Source organism: Dioscorea cayenensis, chromosome 10 (assembly GCF_009730915.1).
Source record: "Dioscorea cayenensis subsp. rotundata cultivar TDr96_F1 chromosome 10, TDr96_F1_v2_PseudoChromosome.rev07_lg8_w22 25.fasta, whole genome shotgun sequence".
In the NCBI taxonomy this organism is placed as follows: Eukaryota; Viridiplantae; Streptophyta; class Magnoliopsida; order Dioscoreales; family Dioscoreaceae; genus Dioscorea; species Dioscorea cayenensis.
In genome coordinates this window covers 5,243,938-5,263,838 of record NC_052480.1, presented here as the reverse complement: position 1 = coordinate 5,263,838, position 19,901 = coordinate 5,243,938, and the positions used below count along the sequence as shown (strand labels likewise).

The following is a 19,901-nucleotide window of genomic DNA, read 5'->3' as shown; positions in this document are numbered from 1 at the left end:
TTGCTTATAAAGCAATTCAGAATAGGACATGGCAATCACCAAAAAAAAAAAAAATTAGTATAAGCAGTGGCATTGCATTAACCGGTTGTTACTAGCATAAAATGCACTTATTTTTTGTTTGTCTGTCATAAATGCTCATTGATGGTTATTGTTTATTTCTATGTCTTCAGTTGGCAATTGTAGGAACCACTGCCAATTTTCATAATTCTCCTTTGCCACAACAGCCCATGCCAGGGGGTATATGTTGTCATTGCCATCTTACCTACAGCTAAGAGTAATTGGCCACCATATAAGCCCTTTAGGAAGCAACCATCCAAGAATATTATGCGCCTACAACCCTCCAAAAATCCAGCCTTGACTAGACCTTAACAAACATACATGCCTGCAAAGTGAATGCATAAATGCAAATTAGTTATAGGTATTGGCATAAAAACATACTATACTTGTAAAATGCAATTTGGTAACAGACATGCCTACAAAAACCCTTTTAGAACATTTGACCTTTACAGTTGAATTGACATGAGTTCTCAATAATTACAAATTGTAGTCATAAACCCTATATATATATATGTGATTATTCACCACCATCCACCATCCTTGCATAAGAAAAAATATATGTTATATTTAATCAAATATAAAAAGAGACATATAAACTTACTGAAAAAAAGAAAAAACAAATAATCACCCAAGGGCAATACATTTGGCCCTCCATGCTTTTAGCTTACTGATCTTAGCTTGCTGATTAAGCCTAACAGCTTCGATTATACTTGCAACCTTACATGATGGATCAGCTCTAAATTGCTCCAAATAATTCTTGGCTATCCATTGTGCACTTATATGCCTAATATTATGATCTCTTATTCATTCATGTTTCAGGTTACCCGACTTGATTTGAATAGTATTTTTGTGTTTATACATGAGAGAATCCCACAAATACCAAGGGCAACCTTGTTTGCAAAATGCTTTGTACCTTTTACTATTGTTTGGTTTGAATTTCATGACACACCTATTCTTTATACCATAATTCCTCACTGCTTCTTAAAATTGTTTAAAGCTTCTAAATTTCATACCAATTTTGAATTAAGGTTCCTTATTGTCAGCTTCTTCATTAAAGTCTACATACTTGGGCATTGTAGGATCCGATTCTTCCTCATCAGTGCAAGAGCATGATTTCAATTCTTCAGAATCAGCAATTTCAGAATCTTTATAGTCAGAATTACCCACAACCTATTCCCCACTACTTGTCGTGCACCATCCTCAACAGTTGGTATATTTTCATCCTCACCAAGGTCTTCCTCTTCAGGATCTTCATCTTCAGGGTCTTTCTCTTGAGGATCTTCAAGATCATCACTATGAAAGGTATAATTTGAATCATGTAGGTCACTTGACCACTCATCACTTTCATTAGCTATTTCTTTTCATTTGTCCTTTGCAGCCACTGTAGTGATTAATTCAACATCTCTCATGAATTCTATTTCTGTTGTACCATCCTTTTCCAATGAATCCAATCCATCACAACCAACTCATTCATTCCTAGCAGCTTCAACTGCACCATGTCCATCATTACTAGTACTTCCTCTATCACATACCTTGGCATATAAATGCATGAGCCTCCTACGATCAATCTTTATTGCAATTGAAAATGCATCAATGTCTTTTTTAATTTCTACAGATTCTCCCACAAACAAAGATAGTCAATATACCCTGTTATTTTGTAATCAGTCCAATTATATAGTTCACCATATGTGTAATAGATACAAATTGTGAAATACTCTGAATTTTGTGCTAAAACAAAGAAAATTTTATAATATTTATTAATCAGTAGCCACCAACATAGTAAATGTTATACCTAAACTATTGCATAGCAAAATAATGCATAGTGGATAGCAATTCATCATGGTGAATGTTTATGAAATTCAAAGATACTACATAAATGGACAAGGTATTTTTCCCTATGGCAGCACAGAACCCTCTCAACAAAATAGTTCCTTTTCTTAATTATTAGCTATACTTTAATAATATTCTCATCACCAAAACCAAATTAAATTGGCTACAAAATATTTGTGTCATATTTCAGAATCATTGAAATTGCTATGTTTGGTTTTAAAAAATAATAATGATGATGAACCATTCAAATTGAGTGGACCTAAATACATATCAATTCAATTGGAATGGACATTTGATCAACAACTCCATACTCTTCAGGATTTCACATTTGCTACAAAAAAATAAATTAAAATAAGTACAAAACTAGAAAATGTATAAAAGGTTTCAACCAACTTTTATATGATTTGTTCACACCAAACACAAGAGATTGAAATTTGAAGAAAAATGGTAGCAAAATTATTCAAATTCATCCTACTTCCAAAGATGTTACATTCATGTTTGCCTAACTCATTTTGAAATTTACATAACATTGGTTAGTTCTAATCAGTAACTTATGTCTTCCAACTACAAGAGATGCTAAATTCATATTTGCCAAACTCATTTTGAAATTTACATAACATTGGTTACTTCTAATCAGTAACTTATGTCTTCCCACTACAAGAGATGCTAAATTCATATTTGTCAAACTCATAACATATATGGTAAATTACAAAGATAATACATAACAGAACATGTCAATTATCAAGACAAAGATGTTAAATTCATAATTGACAAAGATGGTAAATTACAGAGATAGCACATAGTAGAAATTCATAATTATTATAACAAAGATGCTAAATCCATAAATGGTACGCTATTTATAAATGTTAAACTAGTCCCAAATGGTAAAGTATTCATTGCAAAGATGCTAAATTATTTGTGTAACCATTTATGCTACATTGATGAGTTGATTAAGCAAATTACTTGTTTTTTTTATTAACGGTTAACTTTACCTTAAGAATACTTACATGACAACAAAATGTTTATCATTCCTAACAACTATGCAATTGCCATGTGTGGCTCAAGTAATAATTGATGAAACTCGGTATTTACCTCACAGTACAAAAAATAAAAATAATTAATCAATGATGTTAAACTAGGATATGTACAAAGGTTTCAACAACTTTTATATGATTTGTTCACAATAGGGGAAGGTTTGAACTAAAATATCATTAAGCCTACTTACCAAAAGGACCTTCATCCCTAAAAAAACCCTAATTGTATATGCCATAAATCGAAGCATAACACTCAAAAAAACCCTCAAATCACCTACATTCCCAAGATAACAACTTACACAAGGTGTTGTCAACCCTAATTATATTGGGAACAATCTTTCATCCAAATTTCAAACTAAAGTTAAATTCCCTCAAATCACCACTCACATACAATCATACTTGCATCCTTAGCATCTTAAAGTATAGGAAGAGGAAGCACTTATGGTATTCATGCTATTTTAGGTCTGCGGGCCTTATCGCCCAATCAACCTCCATGTTGTGCAGTCTAATTACACTAGAAATTGATTTCAGCCGACGTATTGAAGATGCCCTTTGGAAGATGCCCTCGCTCGCATTATGTCTTTAAGGTCTAAGCAAAGAATAAGAAGAAGACGAAGAAGACAATGAAAGCAAAGAAGAAGAAGAAGACTAGGAGGTGAAGAAGGGGAAGAGATGAAGGGCTGGATGCTGAGCTGGATAAAGCAACTTTGACTAGGCTTGAAAAACCGGTTTAATCTTCATTGGGTAGTGGTGGGCACGGGCTGGTTAACCGGCCCAGCGAGCCCAACCCGACGGGTTATACGGTTCACCGGCCCTCTGACTCGAATCAGGCTCAGTAGGGGTGTACAACCCACCGGGCCGATTTGACCCTTCAGATCCGACGAGTTTGGGTCACAGGGAGCTGGGCCCGAAACCGACCCGGCTCCTTATTGACCTGGCGTGCCAGGTCGACAAGCTAGCTGACCCTGCAAGTTTGACTCGCCGGGCCGGGTTGGCCTACATATTAAAAAATAAAAAAATCTAAAAAAATTTCAAAAAAATTTAGAAAGAAAATAAAAATTTAAATTAATTACCAAACAGGGCCTGACCCGATGGGCCAACCTGCCAAGTCACAGGTTGGAGAAAGCCCAACCCGTAACCGAATCGTTTACATGACGGGCCGGTTACGGTTCATTGAACTGGCCGGTCGGATCACTGACCTAGCAAGCCGGTCTGGGCCGGTTCCGGGACGGGACGGGTTTCGGGACGACCCACACCCATCTCTAATTGTGGGTTCAAACATTAGATCATATTTATAGCTTCATAGGTATGTTTTCTTTTTTAATAATAAAAGTAAAGAAATCAAATGAATAAGAAATTTTCTTTTATTCTCCTTTTATTTTCATTGATTTACTTTCTTATACGTCAATAATATAACAGAGATGGATCTTTGATTTGTTTAATATTTGAGCCTATTTGACCTTTTATACCTTAAGAAGTAGATGTCCTCTTTTGTCGGTTTAGATTAAGGGTACGTTTGGATCACGGAATAGGAATGGGAATGGGAATGAAAATGGAAATGAGGTAATGTTAATGGGAATGAGAATTATGGGGATATGAATGAAAAAGTTGTTTGGTTGGAAGGAATGAGTATTGGGAATAAGAAAAAGTGGAGTAAGGATTATTATGAAATTACTTTTGTACCCTTAGAATAATAAATAATATAAAAATATGTGAAAATATGCATTATGATTAAGAGAAAATAAAAATTGATATTTATAAAATATTTTGAATATAATTATTCATTTAATTATTAAAATTAAATAATTAAATGTAAGAATTAACTTAATAATTTTGGATCTCCCCCGTTAATTATATTTTAATTTTAATTAATTAATTAATTAAAATTAGTTATTATATAATTTGATCACAATAATAAAATATTTAAATTAAACAATTTACTCATACTACATAATATTTCTTCAGAATCCAATGAAACCTAAAATTCCATGTCATTTTTAATATAACTAAAATAAATATATGAATCAATAAAACTATTGCATGCAACATAGGAGATTGTGTCATAATCAATGAAAAAAAATTGAAAAGCAAGGGTAAAAAAAAAAAATTCCATGTTATGCCCTTCCAATCCCACCAAATTTGAGAGTCATGTGATTAATGTACGGATAGGCATCCCATTAACCTCAATTTAAAGCTTTATCTTTGGTTGGCTACATCCAAACATGGGCATGGGTTTAAGGGGGTAATGATGCCCATTGATGGGGTTTCATTACCCCTATCCAAATGGACCCTAAAAGTCAATAATTACGGATGTAGTGAATAATCCCAACATTTATTTACATATTTAATGAAACAAAAAGCTAGTTGGGGTTTAGCCAATAGAATCCCTGAAAACCAAATGGTAATAATATTTGTTATTTACTGAAAAATAAATAATAATAAAGAATCATATGAACATGAACACCAGTGAAGAGTAATCATACTATTAAAAGATAATTACTTGTACTCCCTCCAAAAGAAAAAATGTAAATTACTAAAACACCCTTATAGAGATTATATTTCCATATACAACGTCACAAAATATTTGCCTTTCATGCAATGTTTACAAGTGAAGAGAATAGGGAGAGATGGGTATTTTTATCTTTTGATAAAATTTTGGTCCTGGAGTTACATATTTATATAAGGTTTGTATTTTTACCAAACACAATGACATAGATTTGATGATCCCGGTTGAGTCACTGAAATACCATTTCTGTTAGAGTTGAAGCGAGCCAATAAATAAATAAATAAAGTTCAAGGATCAAAAGCTCCATTGAATTCACAAAGCAACTTGAATTAAGCCAATGGCCAAATAGTCTATTGGTATACGGGTCACCGATAGAACTCTTCACCGATTGGTGAGAGTTCGATTCTCCGCTGAGGATATATTTTTGGGAGATGTGAGCAGTGGTTGTGTGTGCGGTACCCATGTGTACGTGGGTCATGCCCCCCACTTGCTCCACCGAGGCTTAGGTTAAAAACAAGAAATGGAAAGCACAATAAAATATATATATATAGCGTTTGGTTCGCGGTAATGTAGAAAAATTACCACGTGTTACGTGGTAAGATTACCACGTTTGGCATTGCACAAGTGGCAATCTGGATGACAATATCATATTACCAACTTATAAATATTACCAAGAAAGTGGTAATCCCATTACTACCAAATTTGGTGTCTATCTTGGATTACCGTGGTAATCGTATGACTTTGTATATTTTAACAAATAAATTACTATGATAACCAAACACGGTAATGAATTATTCCTGATAATAAAATTACCACAATATTCCCAACCATATAACATTTAATCTCGTTACATGGTAATATATCATTACCACGAACCAAACGGCCCTAACAGTAATGATCTAATGTAGTAATAAAAGAGAACATCATGGCCATCTAATCTAATCCTTTGAGCAAGAACTAAAAATAACAAAATTCAAAAATCAACCTTCCTAACACTAGTGTAGAAAAAAGACTGGCAAAACATGTAGCAGGTATACAACAGAGTTCCCGAATCAGTATCAGAACGATACAATAAGGGGAACTGTAAGAAATATGCAAACAAAGCTCAAGGGGTTTTACTCGACATTGATTTGGGTGTTGTGTTGCCTGAAAATATCCAGAATTCCATCCCATTTTCTTTGCTCTCTCTCTCTCTTCCCAATAGCCCCCAATGTATTGGAAACAATCATCCTCGCTGTCTTTCTTGAACCACCTCGGCTGCCATCCTTTTTCCTGCATTCTTCTCGCCTGTATTGCGTACAACATTGACAAGTTCATCAGCATCCCTTTTTTTTCCCTCTTCTTTTCATTAACATTGCAATTTGCATGATATTGATAAAAAGAACATTTACTGTACAGTCTTAAAATCGTTGACATATTTGAAAAAGGGTATGAATTTTACCTGTCTCTGTGAATTCTCAAGCCTGAACTTCTCGGCATTGGCTAACTCATATTCGCCATTTTCTAGATGCCGCTGATCAGGCCTGAGACGAGAATCAATTGGAGGCAACATCTCTAACAAGCTAGGTGCCAACTCATTCAATGAGATAGCAAATGGTCTAAGGTTGTATCGTGTATGATTCACAGATTTGTGTCGCTCCCAGAGAAGTACTTCTTCTGAAATTGGATCGTATCCCTTTGGTTTTGTACTTGGGTCCCTGAGTACATAATACATAGCTTCATCCCATTTCCCTATCAGCAGGGCAACCTTGTTCCCAGTTTTGTTGACTTGAACAAATCCATGCACCTTGATGTTCGTGCATAAAGTAATTAACAGGCAAGATATGAAGATAACAAAGCATCAAAAGATTATACAGTGTGATCAGCTTAATATCCGAATTATCCATAGTGGAAATTCACTTTCATCTAGTGAAAAAAAGCAACTAATTAGGCTCTGTTTAGATTGAGGAAAATAGAGAAAAAAAAAAAGATGGGAGAAAAAGACTAGAAAAAACTAATTTTCACAAGAACTTTCACCTTCCTAGCCAGTTTGTTTTCCTTCACCTAACCAAAACTAACTCAATTGCATCAAAGGAAATTGAATTTCCACTAATAAACATCATCAAAAGAAATTGAATTTCCACTAATAAACATCTGACACCATCTTGCCTGATAAGCAAAGTTGGTAAAGCTGTCCACTGATTAGTTGTTGATAGAGAATCACTTGAAGAATGCTTGTTAATCTTGTTCAGAAAACAATAAAATGCCAGATATTATTATGTGAACAGAATGATTAAAACTTCGCCAGATGACCCAATTATGTTAATGCTTTGATGCCAACAAAGGAAAATCAAGTTTGTTTGCTGAAGATAAGTTCTTGAAACACAATTTAGATTGTTGGGCATTTTCCTGCTCTAGTAAACATGCAGATAGCAATTGCAATTCTACAGGTTAAAACCTGACAGTGCCAGATAAAATGCCGTACAAAATTGTAGTCAATAAATTAAATGAATGAAAAGGGTTTTACTTGCCAATTCCAGAAAAATAGTGATATTACATGCCACATCCTGACTTTTCAATGACTACTTGCCACGCCTCTAATATTATTTTACTTGCCCACCTTGAAATAACTTTTGATGTTTTCTCTTGACTTAAAATGTTTTTTTTAAACTCTTTTGTTTATATAAAATGTCTTTAGTAATATATATCTTTGAGTATTAGGTATAAAACATTAGGAAACTTTCTATGTTTAATTAAAAAAAGCCATGATTTAGTAATAAAATCAATTACATATCTAATATTTAATGATATGAATCACAAAAGAGGTTTATATAAATAAATAAATAAAAGGAAAATTTATCTCAAGTTAAACATCAAAATTTGGTTAAGGAGTGACAAGTGAAACAAAATTAAAGCTGTGGTGGCAAGTAATTTTTTAAAAAAAATCTGGGATGGCAAGTAAAAAAACTCATTACTGAATGGGTGGTTATTCGGACTTATGTGATGCACATGATGACATGAAAACAAAACCTGACAGGAGAAATGCTCCTATTGAAGATACTCACTCTCCAAATAATGGCACGATTTATTAACAGATTGATTAGTAAGAGCATGTAACTGACCGTGGCATATATACATTACTGTCAAGCAGCCAGGTTTCAATAGCATGGAAAAAAAAAACATAGTTTCTCTAGGATATCAACATATGACTATATGCTAACAGTGGTGAGACTACTTAACGAACTTGTTTCAATGGTATTACTGATTCTCCAAAGCAAAGGTCGCTATTTCAAATCCTATGGGTGATAGAACAGGCTATAAGTTATCAAAGAAATAAAAGGAGTCTACAACAAACACATTGAAGAAGCCAAGAAAAATTAGCAGCTAAGACCATTTATCTTTTTCTTTCAAATTGAAAATTCAGCGATACCTGATGAGGATTTCAGTCAATGATAGACTGTTCTTTAAACTTCAGTTTGCAAGAGTACCGTCCACTACCTTTTATGCGCATGGTACCATAATGATCGCAATAGATTTTTCCCTGTATAATGTTATAGATGGAAGTGGTAACTTTACTCCACTGAAATTTCTCACCATCCTCAAACTGCAGGGTCAGAACACCTATAGGATCAAGCTGAATAGACCGACCCCAGAAGTTCCCTCTAAGGTTGGAATCACTCCAGAATTTCCATCCCATACCGTCACAATGACAAGCAACAACCATTGGGTGGTGACTAACCTGAAACCACAGAATATTTTATCATTGGAAAAGAATTAAATCCATGTCATGACCACAGCATTGTCAAAAAAATAAACACAACATAAGACTAGAAAGCAATTTTCTGGTTCTATAGATGATGCAGAACAAATATACATGAATCAATAAAAATACTAGCAGGAATTCAAGTTCAAGGAAAATAGAATAATGAACCAAGAAATAAAGGAAAGAAGTATAACCTTTTCAGAAAAGAAGTGAAGACATTTATCAGGATAATCACCCTCATATGTCTCTCCTAGGAGAGGGTTAAAGGGTTTGCATTGCCTACCTTCTGTTGAAGCATATCCAGAAACAGCAAAGGCCGCAATGTTAAGAATCCTCATTAAATTGTTTCCCTGTATGAAGAACATTCAACCTTTTAATTTTTTTTTAATGTCATACATACTTTTAAGAGGAATAAACAGGTGTTCATAGAACAGTTATTGTTTGAAATATCACGAACAATAAAAGTTAAATGTAAATATCATTGAAAATATCAATTTAATAGCTGTCTTTCTTAAAATACAGTTACAATATTCAGCAAAGGTACTTTTCCATGTTGACCTATATATTAACTTGAAGATGAGGATAGTAGATAGCTAGAGAAGGAAGCAAGGGGAACTTCTTGCCTTCACTGGATGGTCCTACAAGGAAGCCTGACAATGCAAGACACACAAGACATACTAGGAGTATGAATACAAGGAAAAAACAGCAAAAATTGGAACATAGGGGACACAGAGGTTAGGTGGTAGAATTAAACTAAAAGGAAAGAAATATCATCAGATTTAGTTTAAGTCAAGGGAATTGGAACTCAGAAAAGGAGAAACTTGTTTTGAGTTTTGCGATCCAATGAGAACTTCATGGACTAATGGATCAATAGAGGATTTCTTGGATAACATAAACTCAAAAGAAACTATTTGTATAAATGTTGCTGGTGGAATAGAATTCCAAAGGCAATCAAGGACAAAAAAAATTTCTGCTGGCTGCTGAAAGTGGAATGTTTTGGATGCCCAAAAATATGATTAATGCCAAGCAATCTCCAGCTCCTCCCTAACATAACCAACATTTGCACATGCATTTTCTCAAGAACTACAACATATATATAAAAAGAGATTCATTGAAACAAGAAAAAGTTCATTTTTTCTTTAAGAATTTAAAATATTTTTCCTACATAAAGACTAGAAAAGAACCAGAAATATCCTCAGAGCCAAGCCTGATGGCTGTGACTGTGTTTGTGTGTTTTAAATTTTTTATTATAGTTTTCATTGTGCTTGTATTAAAAGCAAACTGAATTGTCATCCTCGTACAGAGCCATAGCCTTGCTCATCACCAATGGCTGTGACAACAGCCTACTCCTTTCCTCGCCTGAAGGATGAGTTAACAACAGTTCCTCCAGGAACGCACTCATGTTACTCTGTTCTTGCTTTTTGTGTGTGCCAAGCATCTCAAACATCTTCTTTGGAACGTCACGAGGTGAGTAACCTGCAGACGCCATCAACATGAGGCCAATATAATCGGCCTCTTTTTCATTCCTGCCAAACAAGATCAAACTCATGTGAGAACTTGTCTTAATTTGACCCTTTCAACATCAGGTCTTGTGGTTTTGTTCAATAAAAGTGTCTCAAATTTCGAAAACATGTTTGTTTTAGGTAACCTCAAAAAAGTGGGAGAATTCCTGTTATTCCAAAATAGGAAAATTGAAATAACATTTATGAAGTCCTTTTTGGACTATTTCTGGTGCTTATGTAGTAAAACTATAAGGAAAACTAACTTTGATGTTTGAACACCATATAAACCCAAAAGAAAAAGAAAAAAAAAAGAAAAGAAAAAGAAAAACCCCCACAACAAACTGACCTAAAACATACATACCATCTTTTAGTTATTCAGTCATAAAACTATCACAGAGGAAATGGGCTGACATAAAAATTATTTTTCAGAAAACACAGTGAACTGAAAACGTTGTCCTAAAATGGTTTTCAAACGGAAGTAGACAACAGCAGAACAATTGTGCAGCCACATATTACATTAGCTAACATGCACAATGATAACCAAAAGATGATGGTGTTTTTCCATTGTAATTTCATTAAATCAAATCTTCAGAATACATATCAAGACAGGCATGGAGGTCACGGCCCCCATCAGCCCCTTCTAGAGCAGACTTATGCCTAAATGACCATTTTTTTCGTTGCTAAGTGATTCCTACTGATATATATCTCTCTGTTTCATGTCATGAAAGGTCTTTTGAAGGTTGTTGATGTGTCAAAATGCACTTGTTTCAGGAATAGATGGTGGATAAGCATCATCATATCCAAAGGTCAACTGTAAACATAGAAATAGAACAGAACAGTTGGCGATTTGCCCATTCTTATATGCCATTTTCACCTATCAACTATTCATTTGAGTATGTAAAAATTTTTTTCTGCTGCCATGTTATCAAATCCTCATAGAGCACAGTAAATTCAAATCTAACATACGCACTCAAAATCAAATCCTCATAGAGCACAGTAAATTCTTGTTACCACATCTCCTGGTTTCAGTGAACACAATACAAACATACATTCAGATGATGAAAACATACATCTTTGAATTCTAGCACTTGCAGGACATAAACATTCCTTTTGAATATTCATTTCACAACAAAAAAACTGCAGTGGTAAATATATACATAAGAGTTATGAGGGTGTCAAATTTTTCTTCAACTATCTACATAGTAAAATGAGCAAAACTAAAGCTACTCTAAAATTCTAGACATTGAAGATCAACCAGCACCAATGCCCAACAAAAAATCTACAGAAATAGTAAAAACAGGCTTACAACTAAATTCATAACCTCCAAAACAAGGACAAAAAAAAAGATGAAGAGAAAAATACAGATACTCACTCACATGAGTTTAATTGACAGTAGGAAACAAATGTAAATATGTCATCAACTATAGCCATCCTCCAATAAAATTTGCAAATGCACACAAAGCAAAAACCGGTGTAACTTTACAGAAAAGCAATACTAAATACATCGAGAAAAATCTCAATGCAATTCCTAAAATGAGATTCTAACAAGGAAAATGCTTGATAGAGTAAATACATGTATACAGAGAAGAACAGTCTAACACCCTGCATGAATTTTGTACACTATACAAACATGCAAACATACATTCAGAAAAATGCAGGAAACACACACACACACATATATAGTCTACAAAATTAAAAACATGCTGATGGTTTAGAAAATATGGGTGAAAAGAAAAACGGCGATAATAAATTATATGGAAAGTTTCGAAATTACACCTCCTCTCCAAATAACTCGTCAGCCAACGCCATGGATATGAGCAGACAACCACAGGAATTGTAAACCACGGTGAAACAATCAACGATGGTATAAGCCCGACAAGAATGGTCATCCCACATATAGATCTGGTTAGCTTCTCGGCACTATGTCGAGCTACCACATGCGCAATCTACATCAACCAAAGATAAAAGTTAATAAAGAACAAGAAAAGAAAAGAAAAGAAATGAAAAAAAACAAAAACAAAAACCTCATGCGCTATGACCGCAGCCACAAAATCTTCGTTCACATTCGCAGCCACAAAATCTTCATTCCTGTTCAACAGCACCCCCATATTAACAAATATACAGCCATTGGGCAAGCACTCGGCATTGGAGTCCGTGTTCTTTAGCACAGTGACTTCCCATTCAAGCTCCTTTAAATGGGAGGTCTGCGATTTTGTAGACTTTTTCAACTGAATATTTCGATTGAGTGCTCTCATGATATTACCATATATACCAAGAATTGTAATAGCCCGGATATCATTTTCCGGTAGAATGAAGTTGGATTCAAACTCCTTGGTAACCTGACACCCAAAATCACCAAGTAGACGCTCCAAGGCAGGACCAATGAGGAGGAAATGAGACCGTTCAGTGCAAGGAACGGTCTCAATGTTCCCAAAGACCATAAGAGCTCCGGCACCAAAAGCAACAAGTATGAAACAATGGCGTGGAGGAGGGAGCCAATTTCGGGGATTTTTTGGATTGAAACGGCGCCACCACCGATTTGCAGAAAATGAGGTGTAACCGGAGGGACGGGAGACTAATTTGAAGCCATTGAAGACAGGACTACGGCGGCACCACCGATTGGAAGAATATTGGATGCAACTGGAGGGATGGGAGACCAATCTGAACACATTGGAGACAGGAATGATGGCGCTGATGGCGCGGCGGCGACGGAAAGTTAAAGAGAGAACGGTGTCCATTTGGGTTACGGCTCGAGGGGAAGGGGAAGGGGAAGCTGAAGCTGGGCTGCATTTCGTTTATTAGTTTATATATGAAGAAGAGAGGTTGGGGAGGTTTCACGCCGGAAAAGTGACGAAGCGGCAGAGCTCTAGGGGGTTGCAGGGTTGCAGGGTTGCAGGTGGAGCAGAACGGAAGTAGTGTGGTGTCCCGCGGAGCAGTTTTGAGTACAGGCTTGGAATAATACCATTATGGGAATTGGCCGGAATTATGGTGGAGCCGCAGGCCCATTTCTGCAAAAGTTGTCATTAAATTAAAAAGTTTGTCCTTTTCCTAGTTTTATTTCAATTTTTGATAGTTATATAATCGTTGCACCCTTTTCAAAAAACACTTTATAGTTGCTTACAGATATTTTGTGTTGACTAAAGACGGAGGAAAACCTACAATTATTATTTATTAAATATTATTCATTTTTCCCATTGCCCTCTAGGCAAAAAGGAGAATTTGGTTTTAGAATAATTTCATACATTATAAAACTTCTAAAAATATTAAACTAAAGTTATTCCGAATTATCCGGTCAAATCTAATGATTTTAAATATATCAATGTATTATAATCATATATATATATATATATATATTTAATTTATTTATTAAAATAATAAAGTGTAAGACACGTGTCAATCCACTGGAAAAACAAATTGAAAGCCCAAAACCCTTAATACTGTGTTTACTCTAGCGATTTCATCTAATAATGCAAATTATTAAAATAAATAAATAAAAATAAAATCATTTAACAAAAAGGGCAAAAAAACTAACCAAACACCTCAGATAAATTTTATAAAACAATAACAAATAATATAATATACAAACAATAAAAACAAAAAAACACATATGGAAAATAAAAAAAAATTAAAATTAAAATTAAAAAGCAATATATCTATTTATTTATTTTACTATGAAAAATAATAAAATATTAAATATAAAAATTAAAATACAAAAAATCATGGCTATATGTAAAATAATAGAAAACAATTAAAATTAAATTAAAATAGACAAAATCATGTCCACCATTATATATGTATGAAAAAATAATTAAAAAAATAATTAAACAAGAGATTGTTCAAACAATCCCTCTAGCTTTCCCCAAAAAAAAAAAACTGTTAAGTTATAGGGGAATTAATAATAATGTCCCTCTATTAAAATTTAAAAATAATTAGTTTTTAAAAAAAAAAATAATGTCAAATCACTTCGTTTCTCAAAAGGAGTTTGTCGGAAACCATTCTCTTTCTGGATTAGTTCATCCTCCTTGACAGGTAAAGGACTTTATGACGGAGTTGTTACTCTTGTGAAAAGATATAGAGAGAACAGAATGGAGGAAGTAAATGTTTTTTTGTCATTCACTTATGTGGCTGGGTTTCAAAGGACCTAAGAAAAGAAGAGCAGAAGAAAGGATCAAAAAGAAGGATGGCTAGGGAGAAGCAATATACAGCGTAAACAACATTGTGGGACCCTTAAGCCCGAGAGGTATGAAGGCCAGGTGATATCTACGGTGACGCCCACTTTTCCCAAAGCTTAGGCAATCTAAATAAAATGATGTTATTGCCAACTAATTTTAGTAAAAGATATCATATGTTAATATATTTATTTTTATTTTCATTTAATTTATCTTCAAATTATGCAAGAATAAGTAAACATGACATAGCTCTGGGGCAGAGGTGTTAATTCAAGCCACGGGACGGACCGGGCCTCAGCACTCATGCTCCGCCAAAAATCCGCCATTTGACGAGGATGGATTGGCTCGCCATTTTAGTCGGGCTAAGAAAATCGCCAACCCAACTATACCTAATTTGGGTTGTGGGTTGGGAGAGCCGACTCACCAAAAATAAAAAAATAATTATATTTCATAGTTCTGATGTATTTATTTATATGTTTGACATAAAATGGCCACAATAAGTAAAAAGTATCCAAAAAAATAATAGCAAAATAAAAACATCTATTACTAGTAAAAATCATCAATTCATCAAAATTACTTTAATCCTATTAAATTTGCAAAGTTTTTTAAAAAAAAATTAAAAACATCAATATATTAGGAAAAAAAAACAATATCTTTAGTATAAAAGCCCCTCTATAAACATGTATTAACATTTTCTAACTTTGTACTTAATTCATCAAAATAATAGCAAAATAAAAACATCTATTACTAGTAAAAATCATCAATTCATCAAAATTACTTTAATCCCATTAAATTTGCAAAGTTTTTTATTAAAAAAACATCAATATATTAGGAAAAAAAAACAATATCTTTAGTATAAAAGCCCCTCTATAAACATGTATTAACATTTTCTAACTTTGTACTTAATTTAATAAGATTTTATTTTTAAAATTTTTTTTACAAATTAAGGGTGGCGGGCTAGCCGCCGCAACCCGCGGCTTGACCCGCCCCGCCCCAACTCTCGGCCCACACGGGATGGCCTGTTGAGGCCCATCTCCAAACGGGACTATAAAAGGCCGGTGCAAAAGCCACTTATTTTAGTTGGCAAGGAGGACTGGCCCAGCGGGTTAGGCCCAAATTAATAGCTATATTTAATATTCTGAGTCACAGGGTTATTACAGTGGATTAGAAGGTGCCTCCGTCCTTTAGCTAGATGGAGTGTGCCACTTGTAGATGTTTGATATGTGGATGTTTGCCCACGTAATAGCCGTGTATTTCCAAATCATAATTGTGTTCTGTTTTTGTTGAGAAACGTTGTGGTGTCCCGTAGAACAGTTTGAGTACGGGCTTGGAATAATACTATTATGGGAACTGGTTGGAATCATGGTGGAGCCGCAGGCCTGTTTCTGGGGAAAAAAATGTTATCATTAAATTAGAAAGTTTGTTTTTTCCCCTAATTTTAGTTCAATTTTAGATAGATTTATAGTTGCATCCTTTTCAAAAAAAAAAAATTATAGTTGCCTATATATATATTTTGTGTTGACTAAGGACTGGGGAGGACCTACCATTATTATTTATTAAATATTATTCATTTTTCCTATTGCCCTTAAGGCAAAAAGGAGAATTTGATTTTAGAATAATTTCATACATTATAAAACTTATCAAAAATATTAAACTAAAGTTATTCCGAATTATCTGGTCAAATCTAATGATTTTAAATATATCAATGTATTATAATCATATATATATACATTAAAATAATAAAGTGTAAGACATGTGTCAATCACTGGAAAAAAATTGAAAGACAAAAATCATTAATACTGTGTTTACTCTAGCGATTTCATCTAATAATGCAAATTATTAAAAAAATTAATAAAATAAAATCATTTAAAAAAAAAGGGGAAAAAAACTAACCAAACACCTCAGATAAATTTTGTAAAACAATAACAAATAATATAATATACAAATAATAAAAACAAAAAAAAAATCACATGTGGAAAACAATAAAAAATTAAAATTAAAACGCAATATATCTATTTATTTATTTTATTATGAAAAAATAAAAAAATTAAAATACAAAAAATCATGGCCATATGTAAAGTAATAGAAAACAATTAAAATAAAATTAAAATAGATAAAATCATGCCTACCGTTATATGTATGAAAAAAAAAAATAATTAAAAAACAATTAAAACAAGAGATTGTTCAAACAATCCCTCTAGTTTTTCCCACCTGACCAAAGCATCCTTTGATTTTTGCCTATCCTCACAAAATCCTTATTTTTTGAAAATTGGAGTTTTTAAGTCGAAAAATAAGCTTAAGTTATAGAGGAATTAATAATAATACCCCTCTATTAAGATTGAAAAATAATAAGTTTTTTAAAAAAATTAATGTCAAATCACTTCGTTCGCCTTATGGAGTTTGTGGGAAACCATTCTCTTTCCGAGTTAATTCGTCGTCCTTGGCAACAACTCCTTCGTGAAGTCCTTGACAGGTAAAGGACTTCATGAAGGAGTTGTTGCTCTTGTGAAAAGATATAGAGATAGTGGAGTGAAGGAAGTCAATATTTTTTATCATTCATTTATGTAGCTGAGTTTCAAAGGACCTAAGAAAAGAATAGCAAAAGATAGGATCGAAAAGAAGAATGGCTAAGTAAAAACAATATAAGCATAAAAAATATCGTGGGACCCTTAAACCCGAGAGGTATGAAGGTCCGGTGATATCTAGGCCGACACCTACTTTTCCCAAAGCTTGTGCCATCTAAATAAAATGATGTTGTTGCCCCTTAATTTTAGCAGAATATATCATATGTTAATAGATTTATTTTTATTTTCATGTAATTTATCTTCAAGTTATGCAAGAATAAGTAAAAATGGCATAGCTCTGGGGTTGTAAGGTTGTTGCAGTGGATTAGAAGGTGGCTCCGTCCTTTAACTGGATGGATGTGCGCCAAGTGTAGATGTTTGTGCCAAGGGCCTTTGATGTTTAATATGCGGATGCTTGCCCACGTAGTAGCCGTGTTAATTTTCCAAATCATGATTGTGTCATGTTTTTGTTGAGAAGCAGTGTGGTATCTCGTGAAGTAGTTTGAGTACAAACTTGGAATAATGTCATTATAGAAACTAGCCGAAATTATGGTGGAGCCCTAGCCCTGTTTTTGTAAAAAAAAAATAAAATAAAAATGTTATTATTAAATTAAAAAGTTTGTCTTTTTCCTAATTTTATTTCAAATTTTGATAGATATATCGTTGCACCTTTTTCCAAAAAAATTTATAGTTGCATACATATGTTTTGTGTTGACTAAGGACTGATGACCTACAATTATAATTTATTAAATATTATTCATTTTTCCCATTGCCTTTACAAAAGAGTTTGGTTTTAGAATAATTTCATACATTATAAAACTTCTAAAAATATTAAACTAAAGTTATTCCGACTTATCCGGTCAAATCTAATGATTTTAAATATATCAATGTATTATAATCATATATATATATATTAAAATAATAAAGTGTAAGACACGTGTCAATCAACTGGAAAAAAATTGAAAGCCAAAAACCATTAATACTGTGTTTACTCTAGTGATTTCATCTAATAATGCATATTATTAAAAAAATTTAAAAAAATAAAATCATTTAAAAAAGGGGCAGAAAAAACTAACCAAACATCTCAGATAAATTTTGTAAAAAATAACAAATAATATAATATACAAACAATAAAAACAAAAAAAAACATGTGGAAAATATTAAAAAATTAAAATTAAAACGCAATATATCTATTTATTTATTTTATTATGAAACATAATAAAATATAAAATATAAAAAAATTAAAATACAAAAAACCATGGCTATATGTAAAATAATAGAAAACAATTAAAACAAGTGATTGTTAAACAATCCCTCTAGCTTTCACTCCTGAGCAAAGCATCCTTTGATTTTTGCATATCCCCACAAAATCCTTGCTTTTTAAAAATTGGAGTTTTTAGTCCAAAAAAAGTTAAGTTATAGGGGAATTAATAATAATTCCCCTCTATTAAAATTTAAAAATAATTAGTTTTTTTTTTTTAAAATAATGTCGAATAACTTCGTTACTCAAAAGAGCTTGCCAGAAATTATTCTCATTCCGGATTAGTTCATCATCTTTGACAGGTAAAGGACTTTATGATGGAGTTGTTACAGCGTAAACAACATTGTGGGACCCTTAAGCCCGAGAGGTATGAAGGCTCGGTGATATCTACAACAACGCCCACTTTTCCCAAAGCTTATGCAATCTAAATAAAATGATGTTATTGCCAACTAATTTTAGTAGAAGATATCATATGTTAATATATTTATTTTTATTTTCATTTAATTTATCTTCAAATTATGCAAGAATAAGTAAACATGACATAGCTTTGGGGTAAAGGTGTTAATTCAAGCTGCGGGATGGGCTGGCCCGTGGCCCCGCCAAAATCCGCCATTTGACAAGGCGAGATGAGCATGCCATTTTGGCAGGCCATCAAAATGCCAACCCAACCAGACCTAATTCAGGTTGTGGGTTGGAGGGGCCAGCTCGCCAAAAATAAAAAAAATAATTATATTTCATAGTTCTCACGTATTTATTTATATGTTTGACATAAAATGACCACAATACGTAAACAAGTAAAAAAGAAGATCCAAAAAAATAATAGCAAAATAAAAACATCTATTACTAGTAAAAATCATCAATCCATCAAAATTACCTTAATTCTATTAAATTTGCAAAGTTTTAAAAAAAGTTTAAAAACATCAATATGTTAGAAAAAAAAAAATCAATATCTTTCGTATAAAAGCCCCTCTATAAACATGTATTAACATTTTCTAACTTTGTAATTAATTTAATAAGTTTTCATTTTTAAAATTTTTTTTATAGAGTAAGGGTGGCGGGCTAGCCCGCCCCAACTCGCGGCCCGCAAGGGGATGGCCCGTTGAGGCCTGCCTCTAAACGGGACTATAAAAGGCCAGTGCAACCCATTTACTTTAGTTGACGGGGACGGCTAGCCTGGCGGGCTAGGCCCAAATTGATAGCTATATTCTAGTGTTGCAGGGTTATTATAATATATTA

The 19,901-nt window shown here is 33.3% G+C and overlaps 1 pseudogene; it reads right to left on the bottom strand.

The window, feature by feature from the left end:
- Positions 1-1,080: 1,080 nt before the first annotated feature.
- Positions 1,081-13,492, bottom strand: LOC120270226 (annotated as a pseudogene).
- Positions 13,493-19,901: the final 6,409 nt, after the last annotated feature.